This window comes from Diabrotica virgifera, chromosome 8 (assembly GCF_917563875.1).
Source record: "Diabrotica virgifera virgifera chromosome 8, PGI_DIABVI_V3a".
Classification (NCBI taxonomy): Eukaryota; Metazoa; Arthropoda; class Insecta; order Coleoptera; family Chrysomelidae; genus Diabrotica; species Diabrotica virgifera.
Genome location: NC_065450.1, coordinates 160,397,394 through 160,404,308, shown reverse-complemented (window position 1 = coordinate 160,404,308; position 6,915 = coordinate 160,397,394).

Below are 6,915 nucleotides of genomic sequence, written 5' to 3'. Positions count from 1 at the left end.
AATTCGATAGAGGGACAAATTTTAAGCAAAATTTGTTATATAAAGTTATTAAAATAAATCAAAACTTTTTGAGTTATTAACGATCAAAGATTTTAATTTTTCTTGAGAAAAATGCATGTTTTTAACCAATTTTTCATCAATAACTCAAAAATTGCAAGTTTTTACAAAAAAGTTATTATTCCCAAAATTGAAGCCAATAAAAACTCAAATAAATCCCTTACTAGAAAAACTTTTTAATATTACCTAAAAGTGAGTTATAGATAATTGAATGTATATTTTTTTCGACAAGTTAAAAACTCTAAGTATTCAAGCTGAAATAACGGGAAATTGATGCACTTTATAACATAAACTTATTAAACATTTGTCAAAGTACTTAAAAATATCTATCAAATGAGCCCCCGGATATGTTGAGCGTTAAAATTTTTGCTCCAAAATTTTTTCAAAATTTATCTTTTAAAAACTTTTCCAAAAAATGTTATTGTTTTTTTTTAATAACTCCGTTCGTGTTTACGATATCAGGTTCATCTAAAAACTGTTTGAAAGCTAATTCCATGTGCTATTTAAGCACGTTAAAACTAATCTTCTAAACTGCTTAATTTTTTAAAAAATAAAAGGTTAAATGACCCCGGTTGTATGGTTCCCACAGCAAAATTTAAGATATAAACGTTTCTATCTCGGGTATTTTTTACCCAATAGAAATAAAAAAACATGTAAAATATTTGGCACGGATGAACTAAAATTTGGTTATATATAAGTTTTTACGTTTATTAAGTATTTTTGGAGTTATTATCAAAAGAATATGAGAATTACAATAATTTTAAAAATTATGATTTTTTTAAATTATATTCTTTTTCTTCAAATATATGCATTCTAAACCGGTCAAAATTATTAAAAACATTACTTATGCTAATATAAAAAAGTTTTTGTAAGGATTACTATAAATTTTAATTTTTGTGGAAATGGCGTATGTTTTATTTTTCTCTTTTTCCTAAAAAATTCGAAACGGTTCTTTTATTTTCATTATAACTTGCTTAATTTTGACGCTATTACCTTGTTCTGAGGCTCATTTGATAGGTATTCCGAAGTACTTTGACAAATATTTTGCAGGAATATTTTATACATTGCATCGTTTTCCCGTTATTTAAGCTTGAATACTTAGATTTGAGTACTCGTCGAAAAAATACACATTCAATTGCCAATAACTCACTTTGAACTAACATTAGTTTAGTTCTTTATGTAAGGAGTGTATTCAATTTTTTATTATCTTCAATTTCAGTAATAACAACTTTTTGTAAAAGCTTATAGTTTTTGATTTATGCGTGAAAAACCGATTTAAAACATGCATTTTTTACGAAAAAATAAAATCTTTGGTCTTTAATAACCCAAAAATGCTGATTTATTTTAATTACTTTATATAACAAATTTTGCTTATAATTTGTCCATCTATGGGCTTATGGTATTATTTTTAATAAAATAATTTTAACCCCCGAGATGGGGTGGCATCCACCCCCAGGGTAAAAGCGCAAGTTGGCATCATGTCACCTTTTTTCCTTGAGGTATCCTCTAATCACTCACCAATTTTCATGAAAATCGATGGAGGTTCAACGAAATCGGAGGTGAAAATCTTTAGTGACTGCCTAGTATTTTCCTACATAGATTACAATTTTCTTGCTGAATATTTTGTAGGAAAATATGTTTAAGGCGATATTTGGTTGACTTACCTTCTTTTTCAAAGTACGCAAATGACTTACCCCCTTTGTAATTGAACATGAGAATGATTAGTAATAATCTAGCTAAAACATACTTCCAACTTTTATTCGGCGTCTGAAGTTGACGAATGCGGGAGCAAATCAGCAAAGTCTTTATCTCTGGGTAATTTTTTGTAAAAGGCCCAAAGTGATTCTGAAATATACGACAAGACAATCAGGTGCTTTTTTTTCTACCGTTATAGGCACAGGCTTGTTATAGGTATGCGTCCTTGGATAATAAAGTTGTAGCCGCTTTTCCCCTCTTTTCTAAATCTATGGTGTTAAAACGTTCTCCTTTGTCAAAGGACAACTTGTACTGAAATTTTTTATCTTTTTTATATCGTAGCCAACGAAACTCTCTCAAGTTTATCTTGTTAGCCTGAGTATCTGTGTTGCAGTTAACTAGTAAAGAATTAAATAAGCCACCAATATTAAGAAACGCATAGCGCTGTAACTAAAAATTGACGTTTTTTTCCCTACTTTCCGAATTAGTTGAGCCCAATTATGTAGATGTTCTATTTGACTACTAAATTGTTTATTCTTTTTTTTTTATTATTATACTGTGATCCGTATCGCACGCCATATTATGTTTATGGCCTGGTATTGACCAGTCGGTTCGCTAAACTCAGACACAACTGACTAGTAATTTTAGTAGGTAATTTTTTTATTTTTGGCCAATTTTGCCAAATGTGTCTAAATTACAAGTATTTAGTAATTATTAACTATTTAGTAATTATTTTTTTGCCAATTTTAACAAACTGGCAAAATTACTTACTAAAATTACTAGCCAGTTGTGTCTGAGTTTAGCGAACCGACTATACGCTCTGAGCTTCGCTGGTGTCGCTCCTAGCGGTTACTAATTCAACTTTTACCGGTAATTTTTAAATTTATTATTTAATTGTTATCGCTTAATATTTACAACGCAAAAAAGTAATTAAATTGTAATCGATTTTTAAAAGATTTTTCTAATCATTTTGACGTTCTATTGATAAAATATCAATTTCTTACTTCGGATACTTTGAGAATAATCGTGTAGATGGCGCTAAGATTATAATAGATTATTTATAATTAGATATTACGGAACATCAAAAAAACTTAAATTCAGTATTTAAAACGTAAGTATATTTAAGTTAAAAATATATACCACAGCTTTGACCAACTAATATTGTTTATAATTAATGTTTTTAATTTTAATTTTAAATTAATCACTTTGACATTTATGTCAAATTTCCAGTAAACGTTTACAAACTTGTCACTACTGGCGTTCGCGAATGTGTAAATATCCCCTCTACGTACGAGCTCACAGCGTATAACCACCCCGTTGCGTTGTAACATGAAAATTGTTATTTTGTATGCCTTAATGTATGCCTAGTGGCGGTATAATGTTCGGTTTTAAAGTTTAATTCATGTTTATATTTTGACATTTGTTTATAGGGACATATTTATGGTCTAGCGGTTTGGAAAGAGAAAGATATTAAATATCTTAAATAAATTTTATTATTACTTACGTTGTTATGTGTAAATATTTTTTGTTTCTTTTGAGTTGTTGTTGTTCTGGAATGGTGTCTATAGATTTGGAGTCCTGTGTGGGGGGTCGGTTGATTGTGATATGTATTTCTGCTGAACGACACTTAGAAAAGAAAAAGCCTCGGATGGATTTAGTAAGCAGAAGTAGCTTCTACTGTTCTCCGAATACTCAGTAGGTTTCTGTTTATCATAGGCCGTTGTTTGGAACTTATAAGCGGACTCTTTAGCCCAGGTGATTGGTATACACTGCACTTAGGTTAATTACACGCGGGACAATTATTTGAACAATTAGAATGATTACAATTAATCAACAAAATATTAAAATGTGTAGGTACATTTGAAAACATCTGTCATTCGCAGCTTATGTATGACGTTAATTTCGTCCTCTCTTCTTTTCTAAACTGGTGTTGACATTGATGTATAGTCTGTTCGCTAAACTAAGACGCAACTTTCTAGATATTTTAGTCGGTAATTTTGCCAATTTTAGTAAAATTGGCAAAAAATAATTACTAAATAGTTAATAATCACTAAATAGTTAGTAATTTTACTAATTTTTCCAAAATTGGGAAAAAACAAAAAAAAAATCGACTAAAATATCTAGCCAGTTGCGTCTGAGTTTAGCGAACCGACTATAAATGTGTTATTTTTCTCGGCTGTAAAGGGGTTGCGGATGATGGCAGGCCGTGCGGGGTGTACATATGCGGAAATTCCATTATCCTGTCATATATAATCGGATTCGACAAGATTGTTGATGCTGGAGTACCTGGTGAACTCTAAGAGTGCTGTCAACGAATGACAGATAACGGAAGTATGTCTCTCGAACACAGTCTCGTTTTGGAGAAGAAACCGGAAGAAACTTCTCACGGACCTTGTTTGATCGCCCGAAAAAGATGGTCTTACGGCTCGTCTAAGGTAGGCTTTTTGGGGTTTTGACATCCCTATTGGTGGATAATATGTGATACCTATCATCAAAAGGTCCTGAAGAAATTGGGGAATTTGGATTATGCATATTTTCTTCTTGAACCGCACGTATATTGGATAATAAACTGGCGTTCATTTTGGGAAGGCTGAATTACGGCCTGTCTTGAAGCGGCTAGCTCATCCTTCTTCAAGTTGAAACCCGTCAGGGGTGTTGTTCGGCATAAACTAATTAATATAAAGAAATTAGGAATTATTGACGGAACAAAAAGTTTTTAACACATATTCTTTATTCAACTGTTAGATACTTAATTACATCTTATTGCTTATATTCATCATGTAACCAAATTAATAATTGACAACTTAAAAATTAATATCAGCAAATCAGGGATCGATGTTTAAGCCAAGAAAGAAACTATGGACTTAACTGAACTTTCCCAGGAGCTCCCGTTGTTGTGGAATCTTGTCGACGGTTGTTCGGCCGACTTCTCCTGCTTCTTTGGTGTGAGTCAGTTAAGTTTTCTCAGGTGATGTTCTTGACGTTCGGCCGGCTTTTGCTTTGCTGATTTGACTCCTGCAGCACCCTAGGGTGGTCTTCGGCTGGTTTAAGTCTTAACTTCGGAGGTTGCCATAAAGTTGGTTGGAAACGGTTCTAAGTGCTCCCAAATGGCTAGAACAAAAACAGCCCGCTGTAGACTTAACATGGTAGACATCTTGTCCGACAACAGAGGAATCCCGGCAAGTGGAAAGTCCCTTTTTCCCCAAAGACTTGCACACCGACCCAAAATCCTCTGAGGTCGTTAAAACTCAAAATGTTGCTTTTGCAACTAATATATAAAGCAAAAAATGTAACCAAAAACGAACCGAAAATAACCTCTGGTGTAATCAGTTCATAAAAAGTAATCATCTACTTTAAGACTGGAATCGTTCAATATTTGATATGTGAAAATATATTTACAATATTAAACTACATCTGAACGATTCATGTTAACAAAATTCATTAAAAATTATTACAGCAAGAATCATTACAAAATTATTAAAGAAGAAAAAGTTAACAAAAACTCAATGTGGTTTTTAACAACTAACTGAAATAAAGTTTATTAAACAAATAATATTGTCACGGTACTTACCCAGGTGGGCAAGAGGACCTGGCCACGAAATAATTCTAACTTGGTATATTAGGTATGTATTTTTTCTATGGAGAAAGAATTGGAAAAGAATTTGTACCGAGTACTCATCCTAGAAGAAGGCTCTCTTTTTCGTGGGTCTTTCAACGCCACGTGACAGCGCCGATACGAGGGGACTTTAGAAACTAGTCAGAGCATTTATAGGAGATAGAAATAAGAAAATATAGAATCGGAGGAATAAAAGTGAAAATTAAGAAAGGAAATTATTGTAAACGAAAATTAAATACCATGGGCCGAAAATAACTGAAAGTGCTTAAAAGTATATAAAAAAACAACAATGTGACGTTTGAAACGTTACAGTCTTTTCTTTTTTCCATGGAGACAGAAGTATTATATGAAGACCCTTGGTGAACAAGGTAGTTATTATTATATACAGGGTGTAACAAAAATACAGGTCATAAATTTAATCACATATCCTGGGACCAAAAATAATTCGATTAAATCTAACTTACCTTAGTACAAATATGCACGTAAAAAAGGTTACAGCCCTTTGAAGTTACAAAATGAAAATTGATTTCTTCCAATATATCGAAAACTATTAGAGATTTTTTATTGAAAATGGACATGTGGTATTCTTATGGCAGTAGTATCTTAAGAAAAAATTATAGAGCAATTTGGACACCCCATAAAAATTTTATGGGGGTTTTGTTCTTTTAAACCCCCAAACTTTTGTGTACGTTCCACTTAAATTATTTTTGTGGTACCATTAGTTGAATTAAATATATTTAAAACTTTTTTGCCTCCTCGTATTTTTTCGATAAGGTGGTTTTTATCGAGTTGCAGCTTCTTTTTTAATATGTTTACATAAAAATTTTATGGGGGTTTTGTTCCTTTAAGCCCCCCAAATGTTTGTGTACGCTCCAATTAAACAATTGCTGCGATACCATTAGTTAAACACAGTGTTTTTAAAACTTTTTGCCTCTTTGTATTTTTTTGATAAGGCATCTTTTATCGCGATGTGGATCCTTTTTTAATATGGTTCAAAATATACCTAAAAATGTAAATCAAAAATAAATGTTCATATTATTATCAAGTTTCCATAATCGTACTTAAGGCTATGGGTACATAATTCGCAAATATTTTACGTGTATCCCTACTTTTTCTGTCTTTACACGGCAAATTACGTGTAGTAAAATTCACACTGGTATGGATATGTAAACATTACTAGAATGTCATTCTACTTGAAAATGTCATCATTAATTTAAAGAGATGGCTTTTGAATGTTCTTGGATAACTGTTATTTTTATAACTGCAAATTATTAATTCAGTTATTAAATGTGATAATTTTTTCACTAACTATGTATTCAGTGATTGTAATAATTTATTTGTACAACAAAGACTAATACTCAATCGAGAAAACAGGAAAAGTGTTTAAGTGATTTTTTAATAATATATTGTTATGGAACGCTTACAATTTTGAACATCTTTAACAACAAAATACTTGGATCACAGAATATATTATCCTGATGTATTCTCTGCTTGGATCTTCCACAAATAATACACAATAAATAACTTTTTATTAAGTTCACGTCTTA